This window comes from Lissotriton helveticus, chromosome 11, assembly GCF_964261635.1.
Source record: "Lissotriton helveticus chromosome 11, aLisHel1.1, whole genome shotgun sequence".
Taxonomy (NCBI): Eukaryota; Metazoa; Chordata; class Amphibia; order Caudata; family Salamandridae; genus Lissotriton; species Lissotriton helveticus.
In genome coordinates, this window is record NC_136072.1 from 648209782 (window position 1) to 648235840 (window position 26059).

A 26059-nucleotide genomic window follows, 5' to 3' on the forward strand; every position below is an offset into this window, starting at 1 on the left:
TACATCCTCCTTTCAGCATCTAAAACAGGTAATACTGAAGATGGCCATAATCTATGACACAAAAGCTGGTTTACAAAAAATAAGGCCCTAAACACCCAGATTAAACAGAACAAGGCTCAAGGAGAACAGGGTGCGGGCATTGTCAGTCAAGCCGGCTCCTATTGCAGACATGGAGCTGGGTGGAGTCAAGTGCGGATAAATTGGTCGGTACGTGACAAGAACGTGGTTCGCGTTCAGTCACAGATCTGCCTAACATTTCCTGCACTCCCTTTGCGTTGTCGAATTACCTGCTCGGATCCTGTTGTCTCTCAGTCGGGAATTCGTGGTACTTTGGTTAGACGTCTGACATGTTACGGCTCCTTCACGCGGGTCTTCCTCTTACAGATCGTTGATCTCTTCTTCCGGGTGTTGGACCCGGGGGTACCAGTCCACCTGGTGTAGCCTGGCTCAAGTGGTAAGGCCTATCTCTAAGGCGAATGTTTGCACTTGCGCCACACTCAACTCAGTAGCCCAGTGTACTTCCACCCAAAATTGACACCACACCTTCTTTAGAAAAGTAGAAAATCTTTATATCTTCTTTTAGCTAGTTTCTTGTATTTCTCTCAGTTGCAAAACCATTACCAAATTTACATTTCTGACATTACATTGGAGATACCTGCACTTGTAAACATACACTGTGACATAATATTTCATTTCCCTGGCGAATCTTACTTAGTCAAAGCATTTTAAAGCAGGTTAGCGGTGAAAGTTTAACTCAATTAACATCTCCCTTCTATATATCAGTAAAAGAGATAGGCTCTAGGCAGTTCTGTTATATTCTGTCATCACAACTAGGCCCCCAACATTAGAATCCATTAATCTACACACAGTTATGGATCAAGTCGAGTCACCACGCAAATAAGCAATTAATTGTTCTAGAAGGGGCACATCCAGGAGCAGTAAGTTCAAGCAGATAGTTATCTTCTATTAATCGGCAGTGCCCTTGTTGATTCGGCAAATTTCAGTCAACTTGCACTTCCTGCCGTTTAACTTCCCTCTTCTGTTAAATCCCTCTCCTGTGGAACTGTGTGGGGAAGTACTGCCGTCTCGAGTGCTCCCCCTCCCCGCCTTTCCCTTACTTCCAGCAGTCCCTACTTCAGCTTTGGAGGCAGTCGTGAGGCCCTCTCATCACCTGAGGCCGCACACAACACCTCAACGATCTTACCGGGTTTCTGCCAGTTCTGTCCCAGTCAGATTACTCAGCCGCTTCCTGTCCAAATCGTGTTCCAGCCACCCTGATGTCAGTATCTCCCCTAACGCGGCAGGCTCCCAGCAGCTGACCTGGGCCGGGACTTCGCAGCGTCTCTCTCGACGTTCCAGTCGGCTCTGTGTCCCGCCCTATCTCACTCATCAGAGAGGGAGGGAACTGAACACTGGCCCAGCCTCCTTCGATTCACGCCCCCTTCTTCCGGGCGCTCACTTGTCAGCGCTCTAGCTGACTTTCCGCTATGCCGCCTCCCTGGAGCACTGACGCTCCGCTGACTAAAACCGGGGCCCACTCATCCCTGGATCTCCTCAGCGGGGGCCTGCGGACACCATCAGCCCGGACAAGAGGCAACAGTCCAGCGGCAGAAACTTCAGCGGGCCAGCCGCACTAAGGTGAGGTTTACGAACAGATGGCCAATAAACCTGGGGCAGTGGCAGTTATTTACTCTGCTCATGCTCCGTGGAAGCGGTTCAATTAGGGTTGGGGGGGGGGTAGCCTGTAAGTCTCTGTTCACTCCAACTCCAGGCGGCAGCAAAATTAAGACTAGCCTGGGCGGAGGTTAGGAGCCCTTTTCCAACAACAACTCGGCCCCCCCTCCTCAACTCCCGGGTCAGATATCCTTTGCTCGCCAAAATGAAACCAGGGTTTCTAGCAAGAGTTCGAGGGGAAAGGTGGCCCCAAGGAGACTGAAAGGATCAGGGCTTGGTCGACCAGCAGGGGGTAGCGTCACTAAAGAGGGCTAGAGAGTCCAGAAACAGACAACCCCCTCCTCAGTGCACCGTCCTCCCCTCAGGCAGCCTTAACTCCTGACCGATCGCACTCCTTCACAACGACAGGGTCAACAACCAAAATGGCCACCCAACATTCCACCTTTTATAGCCTGGGGCCAGTGACTCCAGAGTGGGTCAGAAGGTTCTGGAACCCCTCAATGCTTCCCTATGGCCCTGGGTCATGAGGTGATTTGGACAGGCCACCATTTTGTGATTCCCCTACCCTCCTTCCATGTTAGTGGAGCCCTTACGCCACATGGTTAATGAGTAACCATGGGCGTCCAGAGACCTAGGGTCAACACCAAAAATGTAGTGGACATATAACAAAAAAAATATGTAAGGCAAAAAGGGGAGAAAAATTAGGAGGGACCACCCAAAAGGCTGACCGGTCTAACACCGGGTTCCTGTCCGCATCCATGTTCCCTCACCGGAGGTACCTGCTTGTGTAGCTCTGTTTCTTCGTGCCGGAGTTTCTTCAGCCTCTAGTCCTGTACAGAATAAAATGAGAGAAGAAAGATATATTTAACCAAAGAATCCTCGTCTATGAGGTATATGGTAGGACGATGATGTTATATATGGTTAGAAGGACATAGTTACTTATCTGATTTACCTGATCCACGGAGAATGGAAAAACGGTTATTCTTTTGTTTTCCCTTATTTAACACCGGCTAGATATAAAGAGGAAATAGATGTAAGTTAGTTTCCTGATTTCTTATGGAGACGCTATATTTTTATCTGACCCAGCACCTTTTTGTGTAGATTTTTTATATTACATCCTATCTAGAAAACTATGTTTTTTGCCTAGTATTAAGTAGGATGTATATTTTTGTGGTCTAATTGAGTGCTACATTGGCATTTGTTAAGGTTAGTCCCACTCATTGTTTTGTGCAATTATACATATAACTTCTTTTACCATAAGGTGAATAACTAAGCTCACAAAAAAGGGCCACTGCCCATTCTGCAGAACCAGGCAAACAAAGGTGTATTGTAGAAACGTTGTAAAACTGATGAGGCTTGGAGTCATCTGTGCTCTATTTAGGAATTTGTCATAAGCCTGAGGTTTGAAAATAATTAAATATATTAGCATATTAAGTTTATAATAAATAAACCACATAACCTATTTCCGGCATTGTATAGCATTTAGGCATACATTTTATAATACATATTTGAAATTTTAATTACTTAAATTGTACCTGAACAGAAGACACCAAGATTGTGATGTATTCCTATAGGTTCTGAATCGATCCCCCTATTCCTGACCCTATTCTGGTTAACAAACCAACAAGTTAACTAGCAGTCAGCCCATGAGGCAGCAAACCCCCATGATGCAGATACCGTTATCTGACGAAGCCACACTACGGCACAGGAACGTGTTATCTGATTAGGTCATAACGCTTGCGATCTAATTAGACAAGCGATATTCCTCCAGCCCCTGATAAGGCATACGGAGTTCTCATAACAAATCAAACCTATGACAACCTGGGAAAAACCCTGCGGCCATTGTTTTGATTTCACCAAGAACTTCAGCAAAAGAATGTGCTAACGACCTGGTCGTATGACATCCTTATTGACGTATCTATGTCCATCCTTACGTCAATCTTGGCACCTTAAAGGTATAAATATTACCGATATTGCCCTATGCAAACACACGCGGTGGTGACGAGACGGAGCAGCCATACTTGCCGAAGCCCAGAGCAGAGCAGACCCCGCTGGCGCAGCCCCGCCTTCCTGACGCGCTGAGAACGAGACGCGCTGCTTTCTCCTGCCGAGAAATCCAGCACCGGCGTTTCCGGGTAGCCCTCGCAGGCAGCCTGGAATATCGAGAGCAGAGAAGAGAGATACCATCCCTCATTCATCCTAACTTCCAGGTACAGAACTGAATAACCCCTCGCAGAGAATTCTTTAGTCAGTCACTTGGCAAAAACAAACTTAACTTAAACTGTAACTTTCTATTCCCGCCCACGTATTAGGCTTAGGTCAGGTACACGGGGTAGGCGTATCTAGAAACACCAGTTGAGTACGTTTAGTCAAATGTATATGTGTATGTAATATATTTTATTCATTTTAAAACCTTCATATGGCTTAGAAACCATATCAATGTTTTTACAGTATTATTTTATACTTCTGCTTTTAATGTATGCACTTTACTTAACGATAAGTATTGCAATAATATCGATCCATTTCTCTTGTACGAGAAAAGAGACTGATCAATAAATAACATCTTTTATTGAACACGCCCGTCTCTTCCTTTTCTCTACAATCTGATGAGACTAAGAATGCACGTACTGACTGAGTAAAATAAATTGCCTTTTGTTCACACGACTCTCGAGATACACTCTTGATTAGGGGAGAGCAAAGTTGTCATGTTCTATGGTTGTCAGAAACTAAATCCCTTCTTGTCTAATCAGGGAAGTTAATTCCTTCCTGAACATTCGAGAAAGTTTCTAGTGAACTCTGAGCTAGCTGGCAAACCCAAAACTTTAAGTCTAATATCGACAGTAGTAGACCTAGTTAACGTCTGGTCTAGGCCTATACTATTGAAGGTATTATTCCAATGCGCAGAGCCTATTGGGATAATAGGAACTACACTACATGGCGCCCAACGCGTTTGGAAAGGGCGATAAAACTAACGTAAGACATTTAGAGTAACTCAGTCGTGCTTTCTCACTCAGACCCCTTTTTTCCCATAATACTCCAAAGACGTCTGGAGTGGGTGAAAGGTAATATCCGCCAAACCTCGCAGGAGGAAACTCCTATGTATGGTACTTGGTTTAGTCAACGTTGAAGGATAAACCGTTCCAAAATATTGTGCATCTAATCTTTGTTTCCATAAGAAACCTGATCTGCAAACAAACAAAGTAACCATCCTGTCGGTAAAATGGTAGACAGTGATGATGAAAGAGAGGCAGTTAGATTAGCAACTGAACTCGCAGCAGCTGATGCTGCTATACAAGATGCAGACCAGGACATAATACTCATCCCGGTCATCAAAAGGAAATCTATAACCTTAAAACTTATAGAAAATGGACTGACACCTAGAGGTGGTACAGTCATATTCGTAATTGAGGCACACGAATATCGGCAGACAGAGGTATACTATTCATGGATAAATTTTCCAGCAGCAAATGCTGTAACAAAGTACTTCCACTATTACAAAATAGAGGAACCTCCTGAAACGTACACTCCTTTCGAGGAGGTGGAAGTACCACTCAAATTTCAAGAGCACCTGCTCTTATTTGATGGCGCCCTAAAACATAATAATCACATCACCAGGCTCGGTCCCTTAGGTAGACCAGGAGCAACGTGGCCGGTCCTAGCCGGATTCACACCACATCCAGACATCGACGGGATGTCTGCAGCAAACCTTTTAACACAGCTAAAACAATTAATAAAAATACATAGACAATTAGTCCAGTATGTGATGCGGACTTCTACAATTCAGCCAGCAATTAAAATTCCACAGCTGACCCCTCACCAGGGGAACACAAATAAAATTACACCACAGAACATACAGTCCTGCCTAGGTAAAGTACCAGCTAAACGGGAACAAATACCATTCTGGTTGGCACAGAAAATAACCCAAATAGAGGCGGTGTTTCCTGACACCACCCCGTTAGAAAAACACAGGATTCTGACTATCTGTCTTCCAATGGGAATCGCACCACACATTGAGGACTGTGACACTTGGGGTACAGTCTTTGCTTCCATTTACACAACAAGCATTTACAATGCAATGGTTTTGCCTTTGTTAAAGTTAGAGCGATTGGCATTGCTCTTGACATTATTTTTATTTATGTTTTTTTTTAACATAAATAAATGGCATTGTCATTTACAATGCCACTAGCTTTATCTCTCGCAAATGACACACACCAACACCCACAGAGAGCCCCCCCAACACACACAAACCCCCCCCCACACACACACCCACACAGAGCCCCCCCACACACAGCCACACAAAGCCCCCCACACACACCCACACAGAGCCCCCCCACACACACACCTTCTGGCCCATGATCTTTTCTCCTCATCAAAATAACTGCCACACCCCTTTCTTTGTTCTGAAAATGTTAGGTAGCAAGCCATTTCAAATCCAGAGTCGGGCTAACGCCACCCCTGCGCAAAGCACAGTGAAGGGGCGCACGCCACAAACATGTGGGCCTGGCGTTCCGTTAATACCGAAACACCCACCCCCTTGATGAAAGTTGTGGCCTTACTTTGTTTCTACTGGGCCAAGGGGACTTCCAGCCCACAAACGTCTTTTAGCACAAAAAACCTTGTGTGTGTCATGGAGCTAGAGTTCAACCAGTATATCGGACTTGGGAGTGAGTCCGACCACCTAAATGGGGCCCCCACACCACATGAATGCCTCCTCAGATTCTCTCACAACGACCGGGCACAACTGCCCCATATCTCTCCAATCATACATTTCTGCTAAACGCAGCGCCCAGCCCTGAGGTCGGCGCCCCCTCCACAGGACATCGCACAGTGCGACCGCACCAGTGGCAATGCCCTAAAGCCGGCCCACGAGGGCCAGTGCCTGACTCCCGGCGCTGGTGCTTCTCCGCCTCTGACCCTGGCTCTGTGGGCTGCAGGCAGCGCCGCCCGCCCGGCAGCTCGCGCACACAGGCTGGTGGATTCTTTTCCGCCTCCAGGCAGCGTGTGTGGGGTTTTCTTTTCAACTTGAAGTTTCCTGTCAGTGAAATGAGAAAGGGGCGGGGAGGGGGCTGGCGCGGAAAAGGCTGCGCCGGGAGCTTGTTGCTTTGTTTTCGGAAAGCGCACGAGTGTTTCCCGCAGTCTTGGCGAGCTCTCTTCGCATTCAGTTTTAATTCTGTGTGCGAGACGTCTTGACTGGTGATGGCGCCGAGAACCTGACCCACATTTGAATGCACCAACAACCCTGATAACCCAGCTCTTTCTTTCTCCATTTTCTAAAAATGCCCTAAAGTGTCCTCCTTTTCGTCTTTAGACACGTCTACCCCGAACGCCCTGTCTTTAAATAAAAGATTGTATTGTCGCCTGCTTTTACCTCGCTCTATACAAGCAACGTTTAATTCTGCTCTGTAAGTTACTCGGTGCCTAATTTGACAAAGAATAATAACATTCGGTGCCACCCGAGGCTTACGGGTTTCATTGATGGGATCTGCAGAAGGGTAAACCTGTGTGACGGTATGTTTTGTGTCGGTTGTGGAACGGCAGAGAAAGCACGCAGTGACCTTGCCCAGAGAAGTTTGCCGTGAATCGTCTGCCCCGCTCCCGTGCTGCACCACCCCCTCTCCAGCTGCCTCTAAGATGGCGCGGCCGGGGATCGGAAGCCGCGGATCTGTGCGCGATGAAGGGGCTGATGTGCCCGCGGCGGCGGCAGAAGGGAGGAGGGCGAGGCGCCTGGAAAATATTAAGAGCAGCAGCGTGTGACCTCCCGTGTGGCTGGCTGCCATGGCCGGCTCATCCCCGGCAGCAGCTCCTGCGGGGAGGGAGGGCGGGAAGAGGCGGGGGCGCCCACTCCCGTTCACCGTACAATGATGAAAGCAGGATGCGCGCGTGTGTGGCGCACACACCAATGGCTTTTAAAAGGGAACCGGCAAACATTTCGCTCACCTTCCGCACCCGACGCTTGAGCAGTGCCTCCGCTGCAAACACTCGCTCCCCAACAGCCGAGAGCTCCATGTCCGTCCCGTTCCCTACAGTGCCGGCAATGCCGGACCAGACTCGGGGGCGTTCCCGGCGTCGCGTGACGTCGGCAAAAGCCAAAGAATGTCGGGAACGCCCCCGTGTCTGGTCCGGCATTGACGGACAGGCCCCTCGTCCAATGGCAAGGCTCCATTTACGGAGCCAGCCAATGAATGAGGAGGGCCGACCCAAAGCACACTACAATTCTCATCAGGTTTTCGCCTGCGCGAAAAAGATGCGCAGAGCGCATCTTTTTGGCGAGGCAAAACCTAAAAACGCACGGTGTTCCATCCATTTCGGTAATACCAGATGTGCTAAAACAAATTCAAGACGAATATGGTCCAGAACCCGCTTTAACTCTTGGTATGAAATTACTAAAAGACTTCAAGCAGGTCTCAGCTATATTATTAGCCAACATAAAGGGAGAAGCAGCAAACGTGGCGATCCGCCAGAGGTTAAAGGAGACAGATATAGCAGACCAACCAGCTGAAATTGCCAGAATCATAGAAAAATCATATGAGGAACTAGGTAGAGATAGTCTAGGTGGAATACCAGTAAAACCACAACTGATTGAAAGTCCTGAAAAAATATTTTTTAATAATAATTCAAACATCACAGAAAAAGAGCTGGGATGGAAACAAACAATCCAATCCTAAAGAAAAGAAATTCCAGTCCAGAGGCAGGTCTCCAAGGCGAAGAGAAAAATCTCCGACCCAAAGACACAGGTCACCCCAGAGTGACCCCTCTGGGAAAAGATATAACCTTAGAAATAGGGATAATATAAAAAAGCCTGATAGATATCAAGACATTGATACACGTCCCTCTCAATCTTTTCAGACTTCCTCGCAGAAATCGGAAAGAAGAGGACGATCAGAACAAAGAGAAGAGCACGCCAAGTCCAAAGACAAGGAACCTGCTCACCTAAAAAAGAAATTACAATTTCCAAAAAAGAAGGTAGCCAGTATCAAGGTAGTTAGCAATGCCGAGAATACTGAGGACACAACTGAAAAACGGAGAATGGGCTCAGACAATGCTAGACAGCGCAGCAGAAGTGAGCATAGCTCGCAAAGTCCTTATGAATCATCTGGAGACAGTGGACACGAATGAATATCTTCAAGTGGAAACTGCAGACACCAGAGTTAGCAAACCTCACAAAATATACGAAATAACATTACGTATAGAGGGAGATAAGACTAGAAAAATAAGGGGACTATTTTGGGATAATCTCTCCAAGGGCTATGACATCCTTCTAGCTGAAAAAGACTGGCCACCAGAATTTGTCAGGGAGTGCCCTCATGGCGAAGAAGTAATTATGCCTGCCTTCTCAAATCACATCCCAATTCATACAAAATACACACTTGCTAGAAAGTGGGCAGTAGCTCTAGCTCTTGCTTTATATAAAAATCACGTAGGATGGGATGAGGACTCTCCTCCTCACAAAATCCAGTTAAAATCGCAACCTACTGCACAAAGGCAGTACCCAATTAAGCAAGAAGCTAAAAAACAGGTAAAAGAAATTCTAGATCAGCTAGAATACCAGGGGGTGATTGAAACTTGCACCTCACAAATGAACAACCCTTTGTTTCCGGTCTCCAAACCAGACAATTCATACCGTCTAGTTTTGGATTACCGACACCTTAACTCATGTTGCAAAACTTTTGCAGTGCAAAACTCACATAGTGCTGCACTAATGAATAACATAGTGCGCAAAAAATACAAAACAACCTTAGACATCTCTAATGGATTCTTTTGTCAAAACAGAGCACCAGAGAGCAGATATTTGTCTGCGTTCTCAATAAATGGCACTCAAAAACAATTCTGTCGGTTAGCCCAGGGGTACAAGAACAGCCCGGGAGTATTCTCAGCGAGAGTAACAGAATTACTACAAATATATGACGACGAAGCATTATCATATGTCGACGACATATACTTAACAGATGATGACTTGGAGACTCACTTGAAGAGAGTGAACACCATAATACTTGGGTTCGCAGCAGAGGGTTACAAATTCAACTTTAAAAAATCCAGAATTGCCCATCTGACAGTCCTGTTCTTAGGATATGAATTATCAAGTGAAGGCAAAAGCCTGGCTGACAATTTTCTAGAAAAATGTGCCGTACTCCAAGCACCTAAGACACTAAAAAACCTACAGTCAATTCTAGGCTTCCTAAATTTCGGAAGAACATATATTGCAAATTACGCAGAAAGGGTCAAACCCCTTTATGATCTAATAAAACCAGATTTTAAAAGATCTAATTGGACTCAAATACACACAGAAATATTGAGATCCTTACAAACAGACATGCTAATTAAAACAAAATTAGAAACACGTGATAACACACGCAATCTTGTGATCCGAGTCATCCCAGGGAGATGCGGATTCACATACCTGACCTCTAATGAGGGAGAAAAGGTACCAATTGCATTCAAATCACACTTGTACACAGAAGCTGAACAGAAATTCAGCATTAAAGAAAAAATTGTTCATGCAGTTCAAACCACAATAGCTAGAGAAAAAGATCAAGCGGACGGTAGACAAATCACTGTCAGAACAGCTGAATCAGCCTTTGAGGCATTAACAACGCCGTGTAATTTACCAACAACAACATTGAATCCGGAATGGATACAATGGGTGAATTCAATCACAACGGACAAAGTATACTACTACTTTGATCCAGAACTAGAGGAATTAAAAAATCTAGAATATGAAAGAACATTCCCTCTGCCAATCGATATTCTGCCTTTACGACATTACGCCTGTGTAATTTATACAGACGGACATGTTCAACCCCCCGTTTGGGGAGAACAAGCATACAACCCCACATGTGGGATTACAAAAGAAGTGTGGCGCGGAGGTAAACTAAGACCTCTATTAACAAAAACACACTCAGTTGAAACTAATTCAGAACAACAAACTGAAATATTAGCATTGAAAATGGCGCTAGATAATGCGGATCGCGAATTCCCGACACTTATAGTGTCAGATTCATATTACTGCGTCAAATCATATAACAATGATTTGCAGACATGGATTCAAAACGGTTACAAAGATGACACAGATGCAACAATAAAGCAGAAACTGCTCTGGGAACAAATAGCTCTTTTACAAAAAGAACTACCAAAGACTCACGTGACACACTCACTGAGTCATCAGCGTGATGGCGTTCACGTTGCAGGGAATTCATTGGCTGACACAGCCACAGCGGTAACAACTAAATCGGCTCCCGTAGTTCGAAAAAAGCGTACATTAAAATACATTGACGGTGAAACAGTGCTGGCGGTGAAAACGTCATTAAAAGGCGACTGCTCAGCGCTACCGATCAACTATCCACTCAATTATACATACATAATCGATGCAAACTCCGTCCCTTTTGCTCGAATCCCTGGAGTGGGGGATAGAGTGATTCCAAACATGGACAGGAGAAACTTGTTAATCGCAGACGCACATATGGGCGAGGGTCTCGGACACCTCAAACTAAAAGATTCTGTGAAAGAATTACAATCACGGTACTGGTGGCCAGGCATGAGCCTGCATCACACCATGTTTGTAAAAAACTGCCCAAACTACAACAGAGATCGCATTGGGGAGAGAAACAGCTTCATACCTCGTCGTTTTACTCCAGAAAAAATCAAGAGTAAAAAGCAAGGCTTGCGATTAACATATACAGGCTAGTTTCCACTTATAATGTAGACCACCAGCACTCGGCTGACGTCTGGACTGTTATACAAAGATTTGCGAGTCTAAATGGCATATACGCTAAGAGCATGCTACGTTTGACCATTGTTTCCACTCTAGCCCTCCAGCCTGAGGGGACACATGGCCAAATGAGCATAGCACAGCGGGAATCTTCTCACTTCCTTCCTGAGGGATACGGGATGGTGTAAAGAAAAAACGAAGGCATAAAGCAATCTATAACGGAAAGGATATTAGGTTCGGGAGCTGGGTGGGTCAAACATCTAATAAGTGTCCAACGTAGTCTAAATAACTTGCCAAGAAATTCTCTGAAGGGATTCAGTCCGTACGAATTATTATTTGGAACTAGGATGTTGATCTCTGACCTTGATAGTCAGACTTCAGTGGTGAAAGAAAAAAGCTTTGATATCAAAGACCGTTTGGCTATTTTGCAGGACTTAAACAAAAACAAGAAAAGACCTGAGCAACATAAAGTTGAAACAACAGCCAACAACCACTGAAGAACCACCACCTGTCCCAGCAAGACCTGTCTGGATTCCAAAAGTCGGAGATCTGGTCAGAGAAAAGATCGCGGTAAAGAAGGAATTTGGGCCTTCTTACAGAAAAGCAGTTCCTGTCTTGTCTGTCAACGGGACAAGATCAGTTGTACTACCGCCGCTTGCTGGTTAAAAGGAGAACCGAGTTGTATCCATCGACCTGGTAAAACCACAATCATGTGGCCGATAACGAATAGTAGGCCAAGTGGACTCCCAATAAGTAGCAGAACACCAAGGTTTGCTACCAGTACAGAGGTCCTAACTAAGAGGCTCATTACATTCGAAACGCCTAGAGAAGAACAACAAGGACTATGCAACAATGCAATGGAACTTAGACCTCTGAAAACCCAAATAAAAACATTTAGCAGAGACACACCAATCTATAATGAAGTACCAAGTGCAAATGCAAGAAACAGTAATCCTGAACCAATTGGAACAATTGACAGAACTGCATCCGGCTACTTCATAAACTTCGATGATTCCTCTGAAGGCTTCAGTGAATCAAAGACACAGCCATCATCAAAAACCTTTAAAGATAAAGCTAAAGAACTTTTGAAACAACTGAAAGAAACATATCTGGTTTCTCCATGGCTTCAATCAATGATCAATCAATCAATGACACTTGTAAAGCGCGCTACCTACCCGTAGGGTCTCAAGGCGCTGGGGGGGGGGGGGTGCCGCTACTGCTCGAACAGCCAGGTCTTCAGCTTCCTCCTGAAGGAGAGGTGGTCTTGGGTCAGGCGCAGGTCGGTCGGGAGGGAGTTCCAGGTCTTGGCGGCCAGGTAGGAGAAGGACCTTCCTCCTGTAGTTGCTCTTCGGATGCGGGGGACGGCGGCGAGGGCGTGGTTGGCTGATCGAAGGTGGCGTCTGGGAGCGTAGAAGTTGACTCGGCTGTTGAGGTAGCTCGGGCCTTGGTCGTGTAGGGCTTTGTGTGCGTGGGTGAGGAGGCGGAAGGTGATTCTTTTGCTGACGGGGAGCCAGTGCAGGTCTCTGAGATGTCCGGAGATGTGACTGGTTCGTGGGATGTCGAGGATGAGTCTGGCTGAGGCGTTCTGGATCCGCTGGAGTCTCTTCTGGAGCTTGGCGGTGGTACCGGCGTAGAGGGCGTTGCCGTAGTCCAGGCGGCTGGTGACGAGGGCCTGGGTGACGGTCCTCCTGGTCTCGGTGGGGATCCACCAGAAGATCTTCCGTAGCATGCGTAGGGTGTTGAAGCATGCCGAGGAGACGGCGTTGACTTGCCTGGTCATGGAGAGGGAGGAGTCCAGGATGAAGCCCAGGTTGCGTGCATGGTCTGTCGGTTTGGGTGCGGTGCCCAGGGCGGGAGGCCACCAGGAGTCGTCCCAGGCGGAGGGTGAGGAGCCCAGGATGAGGACCTCCGTCTTGTCCGAGTTCAGCTTCAGGCGGCTGGTCGTCATCCACTCGGCTACCTCCTTCATCCCTTCGTGCAGGTTGGCTCTGGCGGCGGCGGGGTTGTTGGTCAGGGAGAGGATCAGCTGGGTGTCGTCGGCGTAGGAGATTATGCTGAGGTTGTGTTTGCGTACGATGGCCGCGAGGGGGCTCATGTAGACGTTGAAGAGGGTGGGGCTCAGAGATGATCCTTGAGGGTCGCCGCAGATGACTTCGGAGGCCTCTGACTTGTACGGTGGTAGGCGGACTCTCTGTGTTCTTCCGTCGAGGAAGGAGATGATCCATTCCAGCGCCTTGTCCTGGATTCCGACGTTGCTGAGGCGCTGCACTAGGGTGCGGTGGCAGACCGTGTCGAATGCCGCGGAGAGGTCTAGGAGGATGAGGGCCGCTGTTTCTCCATTGTCCATCAGGGCTCGGATGTCATCGGTGGCGGCGATGAGGGCGGTCTCGGTGCTGTGGTTGGCTCGGAAGCCGGACTGTGAGGGGTCGAGGGATCCGTTCGTCTCGAGGAATGCGGCCATCTGCTTGTTGACGGTCTTCTCGATGACTTTGGCTGGAAACGGGAGGAGCGAGATGGGGCGGTAGTTCTTGAGGTCGGTGGGGTCCGCTGTTGGTTTCTTGAGTAGAGCGCTGAGTTCGGCGTGCTTCCAGCTCTCAGGGAAGATGGTGGTGTCGAAGGATGTGTTGATGATGTCTCGCAGATGGGGTGCGATGACAGCGTCGGCCTTGTTGAAGACGTGGTGAGGGCAGGGGTCGGTCGGCGATCCGGAGTGGATGGAGTTCATCGTGCGGATGGTGTCTTCGGTGCTGATCGGGGTCCAGGCGTGGAGGGTGGTGGTGGGGGGTGGGAGTTCGGTCATGGTGTGCGTTGGTTGGTTGTTGAAGCTGTTGTGTATGTCCGCGATCTTGTTGTGGAAGTATGAGGCGAGGGAGTTGCAGAGGTCTTGCGATGGGGTGATGTCGTTGTTTCCTGCGCTGGGGTTGGAGAGCTCTTTCACGATGTTGAAGAGTTCCTTGCTGTTGTGTGCGTTGTTGTCCAGCCTGTCCTTGAATGCTGTTTTCTTGGCGGCGCGGATCAGCTGGTGGTGTTTCCGGGTGGCAAGCTTGAAGGAGGTCCTGTTGTTCGGTGTCGGATCCCTTCTCCAGACTTTCTCGAGGGCTCGGCAGTTCTTCTTGGAGCTCTTGAGTTCGTCGGTGAACCAAGGGGCCTTCTTGCTGCCGGGTCTGCTAGGCGGGGTCCTCAGTGGGGCGAGTTCGTCCGCGCAGTTGCTGATCCACTTTGTGAGGTAGTCGGCGGCCTGGTTGGGGTTCGCTGAGCTGGCAGGAGGGTGCTGGCTCAGGGAGGTGGCGAGCTGGTCTGCTGTGATCGTGTTCCAGCTTCTGCGGGCGGCCTGTTGTTGGTGGTGGTGGGTCGTTGTTCTCTTGAAGGTGAAGTGGACGCAGCTGTGGTCCGTCCATTGAAGCTCTGTGGCGTGGCTGAAGTCGATGTCTGTGCTGGAGGAGAAGACGGCGTCGAGTGTGTGTCCGGCGAGGTGGGTGGGGGTGGACACCAGTTGCTTGAGTCCCAGGTTGGCGAGGTTGTCTAGCAGGGTGCTGGTGTTGCGGTCGTTGTTGTTTTCCAGATGGAAGTTGAGGTCTCCTAGGAGGATGTAGTCAGCGGAGGGGAGGGCGTGTGGGCTGACGAAGTCGGCGATGTCCTCGCTGAATTGTGTGCGTGGTCCAGGGGGTCGGTAGATCAGGGTGCCTCTGAGGGTGGTGTTCGGGTTGGTGTGGATCTGGAAATGCAGGTGTTCGGCGCTGGTCAGGGTGTTGTCGGTGCTGGTCGTGAGACGGATGGTGTTCCTGTGGATGATGGCGATGCCTCCTCCCATCTGGTTGGCGTTGCGGTCCCTCCGGACGATCTTGTAGCCCTCTGGGATAGCGATGGCGATGTCGGGAGCTGAAGAGGCGTTCATCCAGGTCTCCGTGAGGAAGGCAACGTCAGGGGCTGTGGCTTGAATTTTGGGTGGGTTTTGGTGCATTTATCCTCATACTTTGGCTCATCATGGTACTAACTTTGGGACGCTTCATTGAGGGAAAATATGCTAAAATGGACACAGCAAGTCAGAAAATCAACTTGATCCTCAAACCACACACATCTTCACACGTCGAGAAAAGAGAACTTTCTTCAGCCAACTTCACAGCCAATCCTATACCGGGTGGGGTAGCATGGGATAACACTGACTATGAAATTTATGGTCCGGTCGAAATCCTGAAATATCCACACCAAATCAAGATCTCATTGAGTGACTTTGTAAAACCAAGCTCATTTGCTGATGATTGGGACTTCGAAAGCATTAATAATATGATGTCTGACTTAGTAATGTCTGCTAAATTTACCAAACATGATTATTTGCAGGGTTCTACAAATTATGATAGTATGTACTGTTATAACCACTATGGTAACCATTTTCTACATAGATCTGCACAACCTAGAAATGTTTTAAATTATAATCAATGGGAACATTGTGCAACCCCTCCAAAAGGAAGCTCAAGAACCGTTTACGACAAATATTCATATTTTTCAGGTTTTAACATAAGTAATGCTGAAACATTTAATTTCAAATTGTCAAATAAGACAGGGATGAAGACCATGATAACCAACACGAAATTGATATATTCAGACTCATTCTTTGAACAAATGAATACTTTTGGTTTTGATTATTGGGACAAAAATGTTGAATTGAAAAGTGTTTGGGGTACAAAAGAATGGCAAGTACAGGGTATAGAATCTTTGTTTAGAGCCTGCATGATCCCAGAACAAAATATATTTTTAAATGACACTGTTCAACAAACCACCTGTCTTGGCCTAGCCAAAATCAAAGACTTAAATAAACCGTCTATTCCAAAACCAACAATGAACAGCAATAGTTCTACAGAAGAAGAGATAGACGTAAATTATGTATTAAACCAAAACAGAACACATCCTGATTGGAAAAAATGGTTGATCTGGCCCACAGATACTAATAACTGTCAAGACAGATTCCTGAACAAAACACAGGGGTTCAAAATGACCAGGCCAGACCCTAGATATCCTCAAAGACATCACCCAGGGATAATATCCACCTACAGTGTGGGCAAATTATGCCTTCAATGGCTACAAACTCCCACACTGGCAGAAATTAAGCAACACCTAACTTTACTTACTGATGGTGCTGACTTGCGTGATTTCACTATGGGACCACGCAAACAGCGTCAAAAGCGTTTCATAGCAGCCTCAGTATATGCAGCATACAATGAGGCCTGGAAGGTTACTCAAATTGAAACAGCAGAGAGAATACGGGAAATTGACCGTATTAATTTGGAAAAATCACTTTCTGTAGTGGACAATGGGTTAATGACTCTGTCCTCCAGAATTTTTTCTTTGGACAGCATTGTGTCTTCAGCAATCGACATATTATCGCAAGACTTACTGTTATTACAACACGGTCAGTCCCAATTGCGTTCTATTGTACAGCTTGGCTGGACGTTACAAAATCTGCGTTCAGGCTATGTGCCTTGGCGTTTAATCAACACAACGTCACTATTCTATATCTTTAACCTTACTGATAGACAAATCAGTATGGCCCAAAAGGGAGCTGATTATACAATCCTGAGCATTGAGAAACTTGAGAGATTACCAGTGACAATGTCAGAACGACCTGTCAGTGAATGGATAATACATGGGATGATAAATATTCCAATTTCAACCTTCAGGTTTCAATACTGCCAAAAATATATACAGGCTGGCATGTACGAGAAATTGGGAAAGGGGTACATTAAAACAACTTGGGACCTGCCCTATTCACATGCATGTGTAAGTAATAAAGGACAGAAAGTATTTCTTAGTGGCAATAATTGTGCAGTGTCACTAAGCGGTACACTTCTGTGTAACGGAATTAGTTTGCACGGAGCCTGTGAAGGGAACTCAAATAACCTTTCATGTCACCAGCAAGGCGCACCTGCAACAGAGATAGAACCATTCTTTCAAAGACTCTATAATGGGAGTTACATTCTAATTGTAGATCGCAGATGTTGTAGTCTTATGCCCGGGACTCCTTATCTCGTAACTACGACTGCGACGGTCAAGTGCTGTGGACACTCATTGTTCCCCAGCTCCTTTCCAGACAGGGAGGCAAGGGCATGGCCCAACTTGAAAATTACTTCTATTCGAATAGATACTTTAAGCAGAATGAAAACAGTGCTTCTTCAGACGCCGACCAGGCTCACGTCACCAAAAGAAACATATGATCTACAAGTCGCAAGGACGCCTGCAGAGATACATTCATTGTTATCAACTAATTCCCCCATACATTTCGCAGAAATCCTGAATGAAATCTTAAATATTTCTGATACCAGTGGGGTCTCACAAGTATTTAAGACAGTATTTTCGATGGCATTAACACCATTCAAAGCCATACTGGGTATTTTTCCAGACTTCGTCCATTCGATTTTTGGCGGACTTCCCCTCATTTTAGGACTGATTGCAGGAATCCTATTCCTAGTCCTTATTTTTCGTTATGGCAAACCATGTCACAGACAAAACACCTGCGACAAGGGAAGAAACAATCCTAGCCATTGGATACCGGGACCGGATATCAAAAATCCTAGGACTATCCCGGCTTAGAGACCTGAACATGACTTGGTTTCTATCATTTCGACCAATGTGGCAACGATGTGTTTTACCTGTATTAAGGTGCCTGCTATGCGGAGAAGAATGTGTGTTAGACACCTGTCTGACGCTACAATCGGATGCGCCAATGGATGCAGAAACATTGTTGAGTCCAACAAAGGCTCATGCTTTGTGCTGCCCTCAAAGGCTACCAATCCTGATGACGGCATTCGTGGAAGCTTCACCACTACGATTAAGGGGTAGTGAAGTACAAGATGAAAGCAGCATCGATCAGGTACGACCTTCTGTCAGCAATCCAAATCAGAATGTCAATGGAGACAATCATGCGCATGAATGCATGGTTACACCTATTTCCGAGTTAGTGGAACTCTCCCAGGAAGCTGTTGACAACTTTTTCGAAAGCCTAAATGATATGATGTTCTCACCAGAACAGAAATAGGGACTTTTGAACTAACTCGTACACGGCGTTCCCTGAATTTGGCCTTCAACTTTAATAATAAAGTCACATGAACAATTTTCCCTCCAGTTCACGGACAGCAATTTTTTCAGCAGCCCCAAATTATTTTTTACAATTTTTCGGGACACTTATCTTCTGCTTAAAGTAAGAAACTATTCCTAGAGAACTAAGATTTCTATTTTTAGACTGCTTATTGACATTAGCTGCCCGCTGGTATGTTCATTGTTATTATATTCTGTGATGAAGTGGTCTCGAACTTTTTTCTGTATTAAGAGCCATTTCATGTGTAAATCTCATATACCAAATAGCAATAATGTATACAAATGCGTTATTACTTTAGCATTATTCTACAGCTTGAGCGCATAATATACATATGACTGCATTTCTTCCGTATATTTGAAAATTTCAAAATGCATTTATGTATTTTGGGGTGGTAAGGTATACACAATACTCTATAATATATTGTACTATGTTTTACTATGCATAGATTAGTAAATATGACCATAGTTAGCGTGGAGTGGGTGTGATGTATTCCTATAGGTTCTGAATCGATCCCCCTATTCCTGACCCTATTCTGGTTAACCAACAAGTTAACTAGCAGTCAGCCCATGAGGCAGCAAACCCCCATGATGCAGATACCGTTATCTGACGCAGCCACACTACGGCACAGGAACGTGTTATCTGATTAGGTCATAACGCTTGCGATCTAATTAGACAAGCGATATTCCTCCAGCCCCTGATAAGGCATACGGAGTTCTCATAACAAATCAAACCTATGACAACCTGGGAAAAACCCTGCGGCCATTGTTTTGATTTCACCAAGAACTTCAGCAAAAGAATGTGCTAACGACCTGGTCGTATGACATCCTTATTGACTTATCTATGTCCATCCTTACGTCAATCTCGGAACCTTAAAGGTATAAATATTACCGATATTGCCCTATGCAAACACACGCGGTGGTGACGAGACGGAGCAGCCATACTTGCCGAAGCCCAGAGCAGAGCAGACCCCGCTGGCGCAGCCCCGCCTTCCTGACGCGCTGAGAACGAGACGCGCTGCTTTCTCCTGCCGAGAAATCCAGCACCGGCGTTTCCGGGTAGCCCTCGCAGGCAGCCTGGAATATCGAGAGCAGAGAAGAGAGATACCATCCCTCATTCATCCTAACTTCCAGGTACAGAACTGAATAACCCCTCGCAGAGAATTCTTTAGTCAGTCACTTGGCAAAAACAAACTTAACTTAAACTGTAACTTTCTATTCCCGCCCACGTATTAGGCTTAGGTCAGGTACACGGGGTAGGCGTATCTAGAAACACCAGTTGAGTACGTTTAGTCAAATGTATATGTGTATGTAATATATTTTATTCATTTTAAAACCTTCATATGGCTTAGAAACCATATCAATGTTTTTACAGTATTATTTTATACTTCTGCTTTTAATGTATGCACTTTACTTAACGATAAGTATTGCAATAATATCGATCCATTTCTCTTGTACGAGAAAAGAGACTGATCAATAAATAACATCTTTTATTGAACACGCCCGTCTCTTCCTTTTCTCTACAATCTGATGAGACTAAGAATGCACGTACTGACTAAAATAAATTGCCTTTTGTTCACACGACTCTCGAGATACACTCTTGATTAGGGGAGAGCAAAGTTGTCATGTTCTATGGTTGTCAGAAACTAAATCCCTTCTTGTCTAATCAGGGAAGTTAATTCCTTCCTGAACATTCGAGAAAGTTTCTAGTGAACTCTGAGCTAGCTGGCAAACCCAAAACTTTAAGTCTAATATCGACAGTAGTAGACCTAGTTAACGTCTGGTCTAGGCCTATACTATTGAAGGTATTATTCCAATGCGCAGAGCCTATTGGGATAATAGGAACTACACTACAAGATAGCCATTGTACATTGAAGGTAGCTGTTGTAACCTAATCCTCCCCTCCCCATACCTCCATCACTTTGGTATGTTCCTTCCCTCCCCACTCCTTTCCAGCACATGGTACGTTCTGGAGTGCAGGTTAGAATGCTGTGAATACAGTAGGACGGTGCAAAGTGGATGACCAGAGAATAAAGACTCCTACTTACACTCTTGGCTCCTTCATCATTCTTTGTACTTTTCAACACTAGCCACTGTACATTGTTCATTTCTGTAAGAAGGTGATTGATCCAGAGCATCATGTGAACAAAAGTAAGTAGCAGACAACTAGAGAGGAACAAGCATTGGCAAAGCCAATGGGCCTTGCCTATGCAAAAGCTATTGGCTTTGGCAATGCGTTTTAGACACGTTGTACACCAGTGTGGCAGCTGCCTAGCTTGGATAAAAGTTGGTGGGGTGGGTTATATTGGGATGGAGTGGAGGGGGATACATGGCGTAGAGTGAACTGCGGGTAGAGATGGGTGGACAGGAGGAGGTAGAGTGAAGTTGGATAGATTGGAATGGAGTTGATTTTGAAAGGGGAAGAGTGGTGTGGGGTAGAATAGAGTATGGTATATTAGAATGGAGGAGGCAGATTGCAGTGGGGTGGAATAGGGTGAAGTGGGATAGACTGGGGCAAAGTGGGGTAAACTGGAGTGGAGCTGGGGTGATTGGAGTGAGGTAGTTGGGGTACATTTGAGTAGAGAGTGGTCGATTGGAGTTAAGTGGAGTAGATTTGTGTTGAGTGGAGTGTGGTAGAGTGCAAGAGGTAGAAAGGAGTGGGGTAGATTAGACGGGGTGTGGTAGATTGGACTGGGGTAGAGTGGATTGGAGTGGGATATCTTGGGATAGACTGGGGAAGAGTGGAGTGCAGTGGATTGGTGTAGAGTGGGGGAGTGGAGTTTGATAAATTGGAATGGAATCGAGATTGGAGTCGAGTGAGGTAGAGTGGAGTAGATTGGAGTGTAGAAGGGTACATTAAGGTGGAGTGAGGGTTGAGTACATTGCAGGGGGATAGGCTGGATTGGAGTCATTAGGGCAGATTGGGGTGCTGTGGATTGGGGTAGATTTGAGTGGACTGTGGTAGACTGGAATGGAATCGGGTAGATTTGGGTAGAGTAGAGTGGAGTGGACTGGGGTACAGTGTGCTAGACTGGAGTGGGGTCAATTGGAGTGGAATAGATTGATATGGTGTGGGATAGATTGCAGTGGAGTTTGGAGTGGAATGTTGTAATGGAGTGTGGAAAATTGTACTGGGTTTGATTAGAGTAGAATAGGGTAGATTGGAGTACAATGAGTTGATTTGGAGTAGACTGGGGCAGAGTGTGGTAATCTTCTGTGGAGTGTGGTAGACAGAAGTGGGATGTGGTACGGTGGGTTTGAGTAGAGTGGGGTAGACTGGAGTGGAGTAGGGTAGATTCGATCAAAGTGAGTAGATTGGGTTGGAGTGGTGTGGGACGGGGTAGATTGAGTGGGGTATACTGTTGCAAACTGAAGGGGGTGGGGTATGTTGGTGTGCAGTGGAGTGGGAAGGAGCGCAGTGGGGTGAGTGGAGTGGGATAGATTGGAGTGTCTTACAGTGGAGTGGCATAGTGTGGAGTATGCACGGTGTGGTAGCCCACTGCCATTACAGACAACACATTTTTAATTTAAAGGACCATTCATTACATTTGCACCAAAATATGGTACTGTATACAACCTATAATGTGTGCTAATGTCATCACCTGGTGTATTGATGGGTTACATTCAAATATTTGTTTCCACCACACTTCAGAATTACAAAAAAAATCATGTGTACTAATTCTGATACATCAGCATAGTTCATTTTTGTAGTGTGCTAGGAAGAAAAACTTCCAACATACTCTCCTCTTACGTGGGTACTTAGCAGGACTGTCACATAAATGCTCTCTCTTTGAAGTCAGAGAAAGAAAAATAAACACCAAGGTCCTTGAAAGAGAAAGCCTGACATTTGACCTATGTCTTTGAATGCACAGCAAATGTGATAAGATAAGAACAAGATTTAAAAGCCGGTTAGCAGAGAGCAAATGTGTAAGAATACAGTACACAAGGTTTGGGCAACAGGAGGGGCGAACTTGAGCTGGACAGCCTAAAGCAAAAAAAAAAGCCAGCAGCTAGAAAGCCAGAACATGTGAGTTACAAACCACAAAGCCAATGGTAAGCAAAGGGTGAATGCACTCCTAGGTCAGTTTTCTGGATCTTCCCAGGATGTTTTCAGCAAACCAGACAGCTGCGCTGTCTTGAAGGCTTTAACCTAAAAAGGAGCTTAGTTATGTAGATTAAAAACAATATAGAAAGGAAGAGTTTGAAACATGGTAGGAATAACAAAATTGTGATGAAAAGATTAAACAAAATCGAGAGGAAATTGACATTGCGAGACAGCGTAGTTTCTTTCAGGAACTGCTATAGCCAGTGTGCTATCTGAGAACAAAACAAATCTTAGCTTTTAGCTATTTTTTTAGACTCACAAGAACCCTGCAGCTTCTGTAAACAAAGTTTTGCAAGACACGAAGGTACAAGACTAGCACAGACCAAGTCAGAAGGCTGGCGGGCAGTGTCAGACTTATTTACTTTGCCTGGTCCGGTTTCCCACTGTATTCTGTATCTATAGTGCCAGTTTTATATTCTGATAAATATAACTACAATGCACGGAATGCAGAAAAATAAATCACATTCGCTATACATACATGGATGTGAGAAACATGGAGGTCTGCTTGGTTCAGAAACAATAATGTAGGAGGCCAAAGTATTGTAACACTGTTTTTTTTAACTCCTATGACATCTACATATATGTTTATACTGAGCATATGATGGGAGATTTTAACATTTTAAATAGTTGCTTGCAGAGTTGGGGAGATCTAAACAGCTGGGACCTTATTAATGACACCCCTGTGTCCCTTACCACGGGCAATAGGATCAAGGTACCAGTGATAGGAGGGATGATTTGAAAGACAAACACTATTATACTGGTGGTTCCCTAATGTTGAAAATTTCTCCACCCAGCAGTGACGGAAAAATAGCTTTGCATCGGCATATCCTATGTGAGGTGAAAAACTGCCGTGCTACTTGAAGACACCCTCAAATCGTGTTACATAGAGGAGATACCCTAGAAAAAGCCAGTAGACTGTCTATATTGTGAAAACCATATGGACAGGGGTTGCCAAATAGGCTTAGGCAGTCCATACCCAATAAATTGGAAGCACAGACATCCTGTGATTCTCTACAAATAACGTAAACTTAAAAGGAGAACACAAACTTGCCCCAGTGTAATATGGATGCCCTTGTAAAAGCGCTCCAATCCCTTTGGGTCGAGATCTGTCCCATAAAACTGAAAAACAAACCCATGTCTAAAAAACATACCCTCTTGCTATTAGAAACTAGCAGTTTCTAATAAGACGAAAGTATGTTGTTTTCAGTTTTAAGGGGAAAAACTGACCCGATGCGCAATTCATATACAGGCCAGAAAGGTCAAAAAGTGACAGATACACGAGACGTGTTTTAAGCCTAAAAAAATGATAAAAGTACCAGTCAGCTGTTGCGTACGAGCATTAGGAGCTCGGAAACGGAATGCACAAATTTTAAATGTACAAACACACAGCTGCCTGGTTTCTGGTAAAATACAACTTAGCTGAGCTTATCTCCAAAAGAAGGTCAGAGCGAGGCCACAATTAAACCATGCTGCAGAATTAAACAATACTTCAGAAGCGATGCAATGCCACAATAAATAATAACCTCCTCGCATCACTGGAGCTGGAGTGTGAGAAGTGTGTGCTCAGTGGGGGCGTCCATGGGCAGCCATTTTGGACTCATGGATGCCGATCCCATATTTTCCGGACCTCGCTTTTACCTCAAAGCATTTCGAACAGAGGGGCTGGATGCGAAATCCTAGAGCTGCTGGTTGCTGAAAAACGCACCTGAGAAGAGCAATGAAGAGCAGTCATTCTCCTATTTTGCATTTCTCATCGATTTTCCGGGCGCGTAACCCTCGCCTGTTCCTAATAATGTTGGCACGGTAGGTGACGTCACTTCCTGGCTGACGTCTCTTACAGCGTTACTGGATGTCCCCCCAAAGTGCTTTAAAAACTTAATTGAAATTCATGTGTCGTGTAGGCAACTTGTACATTTGTGCTCCAGCTGTTGCAGGTGGAGGTGAAAGTGCGTGCTGCAGCTGCATGAAATATAGAGTTTCAGAACATTTTTTTTAGTTAGGGTTGAATTCCTGCGCTCCTATTTAATTTGTAGAATTTCGATTTTTTTTCAGCAAAACTAACCTTATTTTTATTTTCTTTATACTAAATGCCCTTAATAGAAGTTAATTGGAGAAGGTACACAGCTGCCAAGGTTTCAGGTTGCTCATGTGTGACATTTTCATAAATTAAGTGGAATTATGAGTGACATTCAACGACTATGAGTGACACTTTTTCAGGAGGAAAATTAAGCAATGAAAACGAGAAACATAAATATCAGAAATTACACCCATTTGAGCAACGAGAAACTCTCAGAAGATGTCAAAACTGCTCCAAAGCACCAAAAAAATGGCGACCAGAGAGCAGAGCCTGTGACAGTGCCTGCAATGCAGAGCTCAGCGCAGCACTGTAACACCTGACGTGTTGTACTGGACAGGGCTGGTGTTATTCAGACCGTGCAATCCTGTGACTGTAGACTGACTGCAATGCAGAGCTGTACAAAAGGGGATGATGGACGGAGCGTTTGAGCAAATCAAACACTCACCCCTAGTCAACTGATCAGGGTTTAATCCATCACCATTCTTTAGCTCACTCAGCCACCCCAGTTCAGACATGGCTATATGCAAATCAGTCTGACCCTGTGCCTCATGGGAACAGTCCAGCCCGAACTGCCAAGCCATGTCTTCCCTGGACCGGAAACAAGCATCCTGGGACCGGTTTCGGATTTATAATCCTCATCAGCCAGGCTATCTTGAATCCAGTGGCCAAGTGACGCTCCGTCCATCATCCCCTTTTGTATCGCTTTGTTCGCCCTAAGTGTGGCAGGGTATGCTCAGACGTGAGTCCCTTGCTCACTTGGCCACTGGATTCAAGATAGCCTGGCTGATGAGGATTATGAATCTGAAACCGGTGGTTTCCGGTCCATGGAATACATGGCTTGGCAGTTCGGGCTGGACTGTTCCCTTGAGGCACAGGGTCAGACTGATTTGCATATAGCCATGTCGGAAATGGGGTGGCTGAGTGGGCTAAAGAATGGTGATGGATTAAACCCAGATCAGTTGACTGGGGGTGAGTGTTTGATTTGCTCAAACGCTCCGTCCATCATCCCCTTTTGTAACGCTTTGTTCGCCCTACGTGTGGCAGGGTATGCTCGGACGTGAGTCCCTTGCTCACTTGGCCACTGGATTCAAGATAGCCTTGCTGATGAGGATTATGAATCTGAAACCGGTCCCAGGATGCTTGTTTCCGGTCCATGGAAGACATGGCTTGGCAGTTCGGGCAGGACTGTTCTCATGAGGCACAGGGTCAGACTGATTTGCATATAGCCATGTCGGAAATGGGGTTGCTCAGTGGGCTAAAGAATGGTGATGGATTAAACCCAGATCAGTTGACTGGGGGTGAGTGTTTGATTTGCTCAAACGCTCCTTCCATCATCCCCTTTTGTATCGCAATGCAGAGCTGAGCGCAGGCGCTGCAACACCGGACGCATTGAACTGGACAGGGTTGGCTT

The 26059-nt window shown here is 45.9% G+C and overlaps 1 protein-coding gene and 1 long non-coding RNA gene across 9 annotated transcripts in view; one reads left to right on the plus strand and one right to left on the minus strand.

Moving 5' to 3' along the window:
- The window catches only part of LOC144791723 (disintegrin and metalloproteinase domain-containing protein 9-like), a 2314109-nt gene that overhangs the window by 1128611 nt on the left and 1159439 nt on the right, over nucleotides 1–26059 (plus strand). The window lies entirely within an intron of this gene.
- On the minus strand, nucleotides 2332–24361 carry LOC144791726 (uncharacterized). The gene is made up of 3 exons (XR_013602454.1): nucleotides 24277–24361; nucleotides 2627–2684; nucleotides 2332–2504 (listed from the first exon to the last, which is right to left on the minus strand). It is a non-coding gene; the product is annotated as an uncharacterized LOC144791726 (long non-coding RNA).